This window comes from Elephantulus edwardii, unplaced genomic scaffold, assembly GCF_000299155.1.
Source record: "Elephantulus edwardii isolate Elephantulus edwardi_28Jun2011 unplaced genomic scaffold, EleEdw1.0 scaffold00329, whole genome shotgun sequence".
NCBI classification, from domain to species: domain Eukaryota; kingdom Metazoa; phylum Chordata; class Mammalia; order Macroscelidea; family Macroscelididae; genus Elephantulus; species Elephantulus edwardii.
The window spans coordinates 113,642-127,089 of record NW_006400079.1 but is presented as its reverse complement, the minus strand read 5'-3'; positions in this window follow the sequence as shown (position 1 = coordinate 127,089).

Genomic DNA, 13,448 nt, shown 5'->3' with positions numbered 1-13,448 from the left:
GCAACAATGAATGAATGGAATTCCAAAATCTCTGTAGATGTTCATTGAAATGAAAAATAAACTAAATTTTAAAAAAAAAAGACAATTGCCAGGGAGCAAATCACAAAGAGAATCCAGTACAGGTAAAGCTAAGCTTTTTCTATTGACAACCTCCTGCTTGATTCAGGAGGGAGGGGTTAGCAAATACAATGCAAGAGTCCTGTAAATGCTTAATGATTGCCTTAGTGCTTCAGGATTAATTCCAGCCTCCCTCATAATCTGAAGTAGCATTCTTTTTATTACAAATATTTAGTATGAAATTTGGCTTCCCTATCAAGTGATTGGAAAGATCAATCAGACATACCATAGGCCTCAAACTCACATTATTGTTCTTCAATAATTGAAGAGATCCATGACTACAGACATGCCCATTGAAAGACACCTGATTTCCTGACTGTTGATACCAAGAGTTGACTTTGGATCCAAGCAAAATGAAATAGGTGACAGCCTCAATCTTTTATCACTCTCAGCATGCAAGGTTGTATTATCTGAATAACTCAGGTTATCAATGAGCTTTCCTCTGATTCTAAGACCACATTCCTCTTCATAGATTTCAGCTCCCAGGAACCTGGAGATTCAGGATCCAGAAATCATTGGACAGACAAGCTGACTTACAGAAGTCCATACCAGGAGCAGACCATTAACGGTATATATGCAAATTCAAATAAAAGCTGAAGAAAATGGAAACAAGTCAATGAGAACCTAAATAAGATCCTAATTCTATTTCACGTGAGTTTCAAAATCATTTTAAGAATAGGTGAAAAGAAAAAAGTTTGAAGCATTGAACACCAATGCCAATTTGAAGATCAAATGAGTTGTTGAGTCGTGGGTTGACATCAAGAATATGATTTATGAAGAGATCTAAAGGTCATTACAAAGATAGAGAAGGAAAAGCAACAACCCTGAAATATATGTCAGAAGAGGCTCTGAAAATTGCGTGGAGAGTTAGCAGCCAAAACAACCCAAAGGGGGGAAATACCAAAGTCAAAGAACTGATTGGAAGAGTTCAAAGGACAGCTCAAGAAGATGAAGGAAAGTGTTATAATGGAATGTGCAGAAAGCTGGAAGGGAGAGTAAAATAAGGAAGAACTCGCTCTGCACTTCTCAAGCTGAAAGAACAGAAAAACAAATTTAAGTCCTGAGTCACAATATTGAAAGATGCTATGGGCAATATATAAAATCATTCAGGAAGCAACAAGAGAAGATGGAGGAAATACAGTACCAAAAATAATAGACATTGTAAATTTTCAGGATATATCATAGGCTCAGGACACAATGATAATAAAGGAATATATTGAAGCTTCACTGAAGACAACGGCAGAAAAGAAATATCACTTGACATTTACCTAACAGATGCATCTGTGGTTGCACTCACCAATCTATGCCAGGAAATTTGCAGAAGAGCTGTCTGGCCATCTGACCGGAAGAGATGCATATTTGTCCCCATGCACAAGAAAAGTGGTCCAGCAGAATGTGGAAACTATTGAACAATCTGATTAATATAACAAGCAAACAAAATACTGTTGAAGATCATGAAAAACCATCTAGAACAGTACATAGATAAGAAACTGCCAGAAGTTCAAGGAGGATTTAGAAGAAGCTGTGGTATCAAGGATATCCTTGCTGATGCCAGATGGATCTTGCTGAAAGTAAAGAATACCAGAAGAATGTCTAATTATGTTTTATTGATTACGCAAAGGCTGTGTAGATAATAACAAGTTATGGATAGCATTAAGAAGAATGGGATTCCCAGAGCATTTAAATTTGTTCATGTGAAACCTATACCTACATCAAGAGGCTGTTATGTGAACAGAGCAAGGAAATACTATATGGTTTAAAATTAAGAAACAAGTGCGTCAAGATTTTATCTTTTTTGGCTGTTCTTATTGTTGTGTGGTGTTGAGTGTGAACCAAACCATAGTTGGGCCTCCCATGGGTTTTCAGAGACAGTTTAATTGCACAAGAGGAGACTGTTTATCCTTCCACGGAGAAGCTGGCGGATTTGAACCACATGCTTTTCAGATTGCAGTGCAGCTGCTTACCACTTGGCCACCAGAGCTCCTTTTACATGATTTAAAACTAAAAAAGATCATGAACTGGACCTTAAAAAGATTCAATCTCTGTGCTCAACAAAAACTCTTTCCATAGGGTGAAAAGAAAACCCACTGACTGGGAACAAACATTTGGCAATACCGTCTTATAATGGAAGTTGACAGAATCCTACAGGACCTCTAGAAGAAACATACTGATAATCCAATTACAACTTGCAAAGAATTTTCACGGAGGAGGACATTCGGATGGCCAACAGACACAATGAAGATATGCTCAAAATCACTAGCAATGAGAGAGATGCAAACCAAAACCACAATGAGATACCAACTTAACCCAGTAGCAGTGGCAAAGTTTAGCAGGGCAGCAATTAATAAATGTTGGAGAGGATGTGGCAAGATAGGAACTCTTATACATTGTTGGTGGGATTGTAAAATGGTACAACCACTCTGGAAGATAAGTTGACGTTTTCTCACAAAGCTGGACATAGACATTTCATATGACCTAACTATTCCACTGTTTAGAATATACCCTGAGCAAATGAGAACTGAGGCACAGAGATTTGTACACCAATGTTCATAGCAACATTATTCACTATAGCAAGAACATGGAAAGAGCCCCAAAGCCCGATCATAATAGAATGGACTGAGATATTATGGTACATTCACACAATGGAATACCATACAACATGTAGGAGCAATGTTTTTGTAAATTACTGACATGGGTGGGACTGGAGAACATATGCTAAGTGCACTAAGTCAGCCTCATAGACACAAATACTGTATACTATACAGGACCATTATTGAAGAGCATGTACAGGGATCTAAGGAGGGAGGAGTGTTAAACATAGAGTCACACAATCTGTTGGTTGTAGGGAGAGATTGGCATAGGTAAGGGGAAAGGTCTAGTGTGAAAAAAGTGTATATGAACTTTATGAATTTTGTATGTAAACCAGTATAAAATCATTACCTACCAAAAAAAAAAAAAAAGAAAGAAAGAAAAGGAAAAAAGAAATGCATCAAAGTTGTGTCCTCTCTTCATGCCTGTGGCTTAACGTAAATGCAAAATTTTGGCCTCCAACTCAGGCCAACTGCATCAGCATTGCACTTTAGTAGGACTTTCAGGTAATTTGAATTATGCATACTAATATTTTAAAGGGTTTTTCTTAAAAAAATATATTGATTTGTATGCAGAATTGATATCTATTGTGTTTCATTCATATACATTGTGTTTCACACATTCCTTAATTCACATTGTGTTTCATACAATCTTTTCCATACATTAATAAACCAATCGTCATTGAGTATGTTTATTATGACCCTGTCTTTTCAGAGTCCCACTGGATCTTTGCTGAGTCCATCATCCCCTCCTTCTACCCACCAAGCTCTATGAATGAACCCATGATTTTCACCCACTCCTCACTCTCAAAACCTCTGCTCCCAGCTCTTCCCCCTCTGGATTTTATACACATTTTACTAGTTATCGTTCTGTTTTTATAATAATGGTCTTATACAGTGTTTTTCCATGAGACTGAGTTAGTTTACTCAGCCTAATGATCTATCCCATGGTATACAGTATTTTTTTAAGTCATTGCTCGTGAGGTTGCCCACTAATTTTTCAGCAGTTCTGTCACAGTGGCACTTAGAAATGGGTGAGATAGTGCTTGAAAACAATGCTTGAGTAGGTCCTTCTTGTGTTGTTAGGTGCTGTCAAGTTGTCTAAGACTCTTAATGACCCTGTCAACAAGAGATCTGAACCTTATCCCATCCTGTTTCATCCTTACAATCTCTGATATGCGAAGCACATTATTATGATCGCTGTCTATCTCTATTATTAAGAATCTTCCTCTTTTTCTCTGATCTTCTACCTTTCCCAATACAAAGTCTCTTTCAAAGGACTGGCCCCCTTGACAACATGTCTAACGTATATGAGATGAAGTTTCATCATTTTTGCCTCACAGGAGCCTCTGATTGCTCTTTGTCTAAGATTTGTTTATTCTTCTGGCTGTCCAAGAGAAGATCAATCATGCCGCTTTAAAGACTAAGGTGCACTTTGATTCAAGTCCTAGTATTTTGGTGTTTTAGTGGTAAGGAACTGCACTGTTAACTCAAAGCCACATGGGTCGTATCACCAACCTCTCTGTTGAAGGAAGATGGGCAATCTCCTCCCATGTGATTTATTTCTTCTGAAAACCTGCTGGAGGGTCAGCTATGAGTTGGTTCTGACTTGGTGGTACGTAACAACAAACTACGCGTTTGGAAGTTGGGCAATAAGTGAAGATGGGACTTTCTTAATAAGTGTATATATGGAAAATTAGAGGACGTAAGGACCTTTTAATTATTATTTCTGGAATGATGGGAATGTTCTATATTTGGATTGTTCAATATGGAAGCTACTAACCACATACAACTTTGAACATTTGAAATATGGCTACAGTGACTTAAATAATAGTTCTTTTATTATATTAAATGCTAAATAATTTAAATTTATGTTTAAATAGCCACATGAGCCTAGTTTCCCTCTCACAGCACTGAGGCTGGAAATGTTAAGGCTGTAGGGTGAATGAAGCCTCTGTAGTGGGTAAGTGCAACCATAAGGTATCAAATGTTAGGTATAAGACATCATTTTTATATGGGGCCAGAAAAAAAAGTAGCTAATTAAATTTTCTATTGAGTGAAGAAATGAATGAATGAATGAATGAATGATGGGCTATTTAATTGTGCTTACAATCAACAATTATAAAAGACCTGATTCCATAGTCTAGTACATTCCTGATGTCTTGATAGGATCTGGAATAGGAATAGGATCTTGGGCCCGAAGCTGTGGGAAGCGAGGGAGCAAAGGAAGGTGGAACAGAAGAGAATGAGGGTTAGGTATTTCCCTTTTCAGGGAGTCAGGGGGCGGTGATCCAATCTCTTTACAGGGGCCCAGTGTCAGTTTCTATCAGGTGGCTTGGATGAATCTTGGAAAAATCATCTTCACCTGGAACAATTGTAAAGGACTATCCTCTGAACCATCATGGAGAGGAGTTGTAAATCCTGGCAGTGTCATTCTTTGATAATGATGGATGACTAGAATACAAAAGTTGAGAACAGGAAAGAAAGATCAGTATTTAGAAAGCATGGACATGGTGACAGCAATGAAGCTGGAGACAGAATGATAGAATTCTGAACAATCAATGGCATATTCATTGCAAATACTTTTTATAAGAAACATAAATGGTGACTATACACATAGACTTCACAGATGGTCTGCACAGGAGTAAAATTGAGTTCATCTGAGGAAAAAAAAATTGCTGCAGTCACTGGCTATCGGCTGTGAAAATTAAGCTAGATGCTGATTCTGGAGCAAATCATCAACCACTTATATGCAATGTCAAACTAAAGCTAAAGAAAATAAAATCAAATACACCAGAACCAAAGTTCTTTTTGTCTTTTTTTTTTTGTTCAGAACCAAAGTTTGACCATGAGTCTATCCCACAAGAATCTAAAGACCATCTTAGGAACAGAGGTGAGGCCTTGAATACTAATGAACAAAACCAAATGAACTATGGGAAAACATCAAGAATATTATTCATGATACAAAAAATCTTTATGAAGACAGAGGAGGAAGAAAAGGCCAAGAAGGATGTCAGAAGAAACTCTGAATGTTGCACGAGAGAGCCGAGAAGCCAAAGCAAAGGGAAGAAATCAAGAAGTTAAGGAGCTTAACAGAAGATTTTTTTAAATGTTATCTTATTAATTTTAATGAACATTTACAGATATTTTGTATTTCCATTCATTCATTGTTGCATTTTTCTCCCTGCCTACCTCTCTCCCCCAGTTCGCTCTTGTCTTTGAAGAAAAATTCCTTCATTGGTATACAGTCTCTGTCCACCCTCCTAACCCCCGAATACACTCCACTATGCAACCTTTATTCTGCACTCTTGTCATAACCATAATACCCAATCATATATTGCTTTGAACAGAAGATTTTAAATGGCAGCTCAGAAAGATAAAGTATTACAATGCAATGTGCAAAGAGTTCAAGTCAGAAAATTAAAACGGATGGATTCGCTTGGAATTTCTTAAGCTAAAGAAATTGAAGAACAAGTTTAAACCTCGAGTTATAATACTTAAAAATGCCGAAGACAGAATGTTGAATGCCCCAGGAAGCATCAAAAGAAGATGGAGGATAGTCCTAGTAGTGGAATATACCCCAAAGAAATTAGAACAGAGACACAGACATTTGTACATCAATGTTCATAGCAGCGTTATTCAGCATTGCAAGAAGATAAAAACCAGCCCAAATGTTCAACCACAAACAAATGGATTGAGAAATTTTGGTAGTTTGATTCCTTGACTATATAATACTGGTAAGTGGAACTCTCCCAGCATTTTCTCTAAGGACAAGGCGGGAGATTTGCTTCCATAATGACACAGTCTTGAAAATTCTGTGAAGTGTAACTCTGCACACACAGTGTCACGGTGAGTCAGAAATGGTTCAGCAGCAGCTGACAACAACAACATTCACAAAGAATTGCTGAGTATTTAGGCATGATATCTTCTTCCAAAGAGCTCGAAATTTGTCAAGAGGAACTAAAATGCAAAGGAATAGCTTTAATATAATATTATTCCTACAAATGAAAAAGGTATTATTTTGGAGCGAAATTACTCAGAAAGTATATGGAAGATTCATTGAAAGCATGAGTTTTATATGATCTTAAAATGTAAGTAAAATTTTGCCAAGTAGATTTGCTTGAGAACTGATCAACATATACAACCTTGGAGGTATAGAAAAATAGGGTATAAGCAGGAAGATGAAAAAAAAATTCATATGGAAGGAACAACCCAAACCTAATCCCTGTTACTGAGTTGCTTCAATTTTTAGAAACTTAACATTTGGGGATGTTCAACCAATTTCAAATGGCTATTATTTCCAGTTAATCAGTTGTAAGTCTTTATGGAAGGGACTCTTGTAAATCTTTATGGAAGGGAGTCTGGTAGAGTCATCTCTTAGCTATGATGCTGACCAAAATTCTCTGCAGCTCTGATAGTTCAAACCTACCATGATTTTAAGGGAGAAAAATGGGAAATTCCCCCGTTTACATCAGAAATCCAACAGAAGGTCGTGTAAATCTCGATTGAAGGAAATCATATCGCTGGCTCTCCAAGACATTTTAAATTTCGTTCAGCTTCATCTTGAACCCAAAGAGCAATTGATAGCATTTTCTCAGAGGGCCCCTGGCTTTGCTCTGATGGTTTTTCTTGCGCGAAGTGGTGAGGAATTCTAACTTGATCTTGAGAGTAATGAAGAGCCACGGGAGGGTTTCAGTTTCAAGTAGGGAATAATAATCAAATCTTCATGTTTAAAATACTGACTGGATAAGGAATTGAAATTAAAGAACTAAAGAACCCAAATAAATGAAATTACAATAATCAAGATATATAATGATCACTTACATTGAAAATACAGAATTGTAGGTAATTACTTAGTCCTTTTAGCAGTGAGAAAAGTTAATTTCTGAAATCTAGAGTAAGATTATATTTTTTCAAGGATATTTTAAAAGCTATATCCTAACACATTGCTGCACTGACAACACAGATCTGACGATTAGAGGATGATGTGACTTTGAACTTTGAGATCAGAAAGAAATGTACCCAAAAGATTCAAATCCAATTACTTGCAAGCTGGGAGATTTATGATCAAGTATTTAACTTGTCTGAACCTCAGTGAAGTGGAGGTAATTCCTGCTTTGAAAAATTCTTGGGACATTTAAATAAAACATGAAACAATTAATATTGGGTTCTCTTTCTCTCCTCTTTTCCGGCTATAAAATTCCTGCCTGTGAAGCCTTTAATGCTGAAAACCCTGAATTCTATTCTGAGTTGGATGCCAGAGATCCTGAGTTTTTTTTATAGTAAAATATTTATTTCTTTCATGTAGCATCAGGCCCAGTGCACCAATCTGTAGTGAAATTTCTGAGTGACAGCTATGTTAAATGTAACAAAAGTGGAACGAGCCTAGAGTTGACATTTTCTGATCAATTTTCTTGTAGAAGACATCAGATTCAATAAAGCATTTCAAGGACACTTATGTTGCCAATTAGATTATAAATGATTACTGATAATTACTTAAAATCTCCAAAGAAGAAGTAATTATTTCAAGATAAATGCTATGCAGAAAAGAGGTTGCTCAGTAGCTGCTGGAAAGCTTTCAGATAGAGCTTTGAATCAAATCTAATCCTCTGTGTCTGATAAGCAATTATTAAATATACCAATAGGAAAAAGATACCAGAAGGGGAAATTTAGAATGTATTATAGCTGTAATCATCATGAAAAATCATTTTGATGGGGGGTGGGGGGGGAAAGTCGTACTAGGCCAACCTGCCAAGAAACTACTTAAATGAGAAAACTCAAAGGAAGATGTTATATTTCTAAGGTTTGTTTAAGGGGGTTTTTTGGTGTGCAGGTGTCTCCTGAGAGATATTGAATATACCATAGACTGCTACAAGAACAAATCTTTCTTTTTTAAAATTTTATTTTTATTTTTTTAAAATTAATTTTAATGAACGTTTACAGATATTTTGGATTTCATGCATTCATTGTTGCATTTTTCTCCCTGCCCACCCCTCCCCCCTGGTTCACACTTCTCTTTGAAAAGTAAAAGAAAAATTATTTCATTTGTATAGAATCCCCACTCCCACCCCAAGTACCCTCCACGGTGCAATCTTCATTCTAGATTCTTGTCATAACCATAATATCCAATCATACATTGCTTTTAAACAGTTCTCTCCCTCATCTGTTTCAATGCAGTATACATAATTTATCCAATTTTTCTCAGTCTCACCCCAACCTTAATGTCAGTCCCATTCTGCAATAGTAGCACCATGCAGCACCTGTCCTTTTGTGACTGAGATATTTCACTCAGCATAATGTTCTTCAGGGTCACCCATTTTGAATAATATTGCATGAGTTCCTTGTTTTTCAATGCAGCCTAGTATTCCATTTACGAATATACCAGAGCTTCTCTATAGATTCATTCTCGTTGATGGGGAAGATAAAAAGACTTAATCATTTTGCAAGGGCCACACCAGGTGGCTGAGAAGTAGAGCACTAGGAGTTTTTCTCCAGCACCATTCAGGCATGCCATAAACATCTTCCTTGCTTTTGATCTGCTTCACCATTTTGGCCCTTAAGGTCTGACGAGCGACCGTAAGACTTGAAGGAATAGACCCGAAAACCAGACAGAACTTCCTGTCTATTGCCTGGAAGAACTAACAGAATTTTAGAACTAGAGTATCAATTCATCATCTCATACTTCAAACTCTACCCTTAACTTCTCTGCCACATCTTTCTTCATAGGGTGACTGGTGGGTTAGAATCCAGAACTTAGAGTCAGCTCCTGAGCTCTGAACCACTGTACTAAACATGACACACACCCACTAAACTGCTACCACATTGATTCCAACTCCTACAAACCCTCCCTCTTCTTTTCCAAGGCTGTAAATCTTTGTGAAAGAAGACTCTCCATATCTCTCCAGCTTTACAGTTGGTGGATTCAAACTGGGGAACTTTGGTTTCTCTGCACAACATGTAACATACGATGCCACAGAGCTCCTAACAAGAAAGAATTTGTTATTATCATTCTTGCTAGGTGTTGTCGAGTCAACTAAAACTCAAAATGTCTTCATAGACAACAGATCAGAATCTTGTATTATCTTATTATTATATGTTGTTGTATAGCGTCAAGTTGGAACCAACCCATGTCTGACTTTCCAGCAGGTTCTCAGAGACAATAATCACACAGAAAGAGATTGCCCGTCTCTCTCCTGCATAGCAGCTGGTGCATTTGAACTGCAAGTCTTTGGGACAGAATTCATTCTTGTTAATTTTTATATCTAGTTAACACATATAGAAGCTTCCATGACCCTTTTCCTCTTTCTTTTCTTTATGCTTAACCTTGTGTCCCATTGGCCTTAGTCTAACTTAACTAACTCATTGGGTGAGTATACCTAATTAATAAAATAAGAATTTGTTTACTGATACCAAACCATTACACTCTCTTTCTAGATACTCAAGCTAACAACTAACATATTTCACATATAGTATTTTTGACTGAAAAATACTTTTATAATTTTAATAGCTTCCTTTTTACAAAATATCTTTTTTGGTTTTGATTGTTGTTACAAATATTTGCTCATCTACATTTACAGCAAACGTTCTGAATTAATATATAAATTTTCTTTTCAATTTGTTTTAATATACACATTGTTGTATATATTGTTGATGTTATTGTTATGTGCCATCAAGTCGCCTGTGACCCATAGCAACCCTGTGTACAGCAGCTCTGAATCCTTCCCTGTCCTGAGCCAGTCTCACTAATTCCAAAACACCAACCCTCATTGCCCCAGTTACTGTATCCAATCCCCCTCATCCTGGTTCTTCTTTTCCTGCACTGTCCCCCTACCCTTCTGAGTATGATGTTCTTCTCCAAGGATCAGTCACTCCTGGTCATGTGCCCAAAGTATGTGAAATGGAGCTTCAAAATCCTAGCCTCCAAGCAGAAATCCTCTCCAAGACAGATCTCTTTGTTTTCTTGGCAGTCCATACTATGTTCAAGACTCTTCTTGAGCAACACATTCAGAAGGCACTGATTCTTCTTCTGTCATCTTTAGTCATTGTCCAACTCTCTGACACATAGCAAGTAATTGAGAAGACCATGGCCTGGATTAGGCACATCTTAGTCTCTAGACGAACATTGCTGCTTTTCAGTACTCTGGAGAGGTCCCTCAGAGCAGATTATCCCAGTGCAATTCGTCTTTTGATTTCCTGAATGCTAGTGTTCAGAGTGTTGATTGTGGAGCTGAGCAAGCTGAAATTGTTAACAACTTTAATCTCTTCTCCATTTATCATGGTGCTGGTAATTGGCCCAGTGGTGAACCTCCTTGTCTTCTTGATGTTGAGCTTCAATCCATATTGAATAATTAACTTAAAAGTAAACACAGATCACACTCATTTCTGTGTCACTGTGATTATAAGTTCTTTAAAAAAAGATTTGGGGGGGGCGAAATAACTGAAATGGAAATGGGTGTATTCAGCTCTGTTAAATAGCTTTGTGAACATACTTAATATAGTGTTTAATTAATAAAAACTTAAAATGAACCATAGGAAAAGCAGTTAAGGCAAACTTGTTTTCCAAGTTCATCCTCACTTGCTAGGTAGGGTAGTCAATCTTTATTCTCAATAGTTGCCAGTGTTAAGTTAAATCATCATTACTATTTTCATCCAATAAATGAAGTAAACAACCAAGATTAAGCAACCAGTCCCTCGTAAGTAAGTAAGTGCAATGCATTTAAGGATGAGGGGGAAATATCTCAGATAATATATCCTGCCCTTTTGCAGCTTGCAAGCGGAAAAAACACAGACAAATAAGGACATAGACAAATATAAAATTACACAGTGGAAAAAATGTTACAAAGGAAAGTATAGTGTCCCTCTGAGAACATATAATAGAGAGATTTGAGCTAGTAGGGTGAGGCTCCCAGGAGAAGGGGGGATTGAGACCCAATCTAAAGGATGAGTAAGAGGAAGCCCTGGAGAATCAGGTCTCACAGATGCGGGGGAAGACTGGGTTATGGAGAGGGGAGCGGCCTACAAGGTCAATGTGACTAAAAGGACGAGGAAGGTGGAAACTGAGAATGTTGAATGGGTTTAGTAACATGGAGATCTTAGCCAGAGGAGGCTGGAGGAGGTTTGAAAGGGAAGCTAGATTAGATAATCTGAGTAAAGAAAAGAAATAAGTCCGAGTTTTTGTGGAATTCTTTGATGAACTTTGAGAGTAAAAGGAAAGAAAGGTAGATAAAATAAAATAGAGAAACTTGTGGGGCTGAAATGTTTTCTGGTTTTATTTCTGTTTCTAAATCTAGGATAAATTTAAGAGGAAGTGTGTGTGTATATATATGTATTGTGTGTGTGTGTATGTATTTAAAAGGAATATATATATAAATAGAATACATATATATATAAATGAAATACATATATATAAATGGAATGCATATATGTAGAAATAGAATACATATACATATATATAAATGGAATACGTATAAATAAATGGAATACATATAAAAAATGGAATATATATACATAAATGGAATATAGACATAGATAAATGGAATATAGACATTGATAAATGGAATATATATGTAAATATGTTCTATTTATCTATATATGTATTCCACGTATCTATACATACATTCCATTCATATATTGTTGTTGCTGTTGTTATGTGCCATTGAGTCACCTGAGAGCCATAGCAACGCCTATGTACACCAGCTCTGAAGCCTGCTCTGTCTTGAACCAGTCTCACTGATTCTGACACACCAGCCCTCATTGCCCCACTTACTGTATCAATCCATCTCACCCAGGGTCTTCCTCTCCTGCACTGTCCCTCCACCCTTCTGAGCATTATGTCTTTCTCCAAAGATTGGTCCCTCCAGACCACATGCCCAAAGTATGTGAGATGGGAGCTTCAAAATCCTATCATCCAAGGAGAAAGTTGGTTTCACCCTCTCTGAAACAGACCTATTTGTTTTCTTGGCAGTCCAGTCAAGACTCTTCTCTAACACCACAACTGGAAGTCATTTCTATTTCTTATGTCATTCTTAGTCATTGCACAGCTCCCTAATGCACAGCAAGTAATTGAAAAGAACATGGTCTGGATCAAGAGCATCTTAGTCTCTAGACTGACATCATGTTCATGACAGCAGATTACACACACAGACACACACACACACAGACACACACACACACAGACACACACACACACCATTTTTGAGTTAACAATGCAATTCTCTACGGACCAGAGCTGAGATAGATAGATAGATAGATAGATAGATCTATTTATTTACATTTATGTCATTCTTATTATGTATTATTGAGTTAGAATTGACTCATTGTTGACACTCCAGAGTCTTTTGAGAAGCTGTAACTCACTCAGGAGGAGATCTGTAACTGGTAGATTCCAAACTGCCTCCCTTTGGATTGGCAGAACAACTCCTTACCACTAAGGCCACCAGAGTTTTCTGTTTATGTTGTTGTTGTGTACTATAGAGTTGGAATCAACCTACAGCTGACTCTCCAGTCGGCTTTCAGAGGAAGTACTTCTCATAGGAAGAGATTGCCCATCTTTCTCCTATGGAGCAACCGGTGGATTCAAACTATATACCTTTGCATTGGAAGCACAATTTCTTAGCTCCGGTGGCTTAATGGTAAGGAATTGTGTTTCCAACATAAAGGTACACAGTTCAAGTCCACTAGCTGCTCTGCAGGAGAGAGACGATCTCCTATGAGAGTAACTTCCTCTGTAAACCCTCTGGAGGG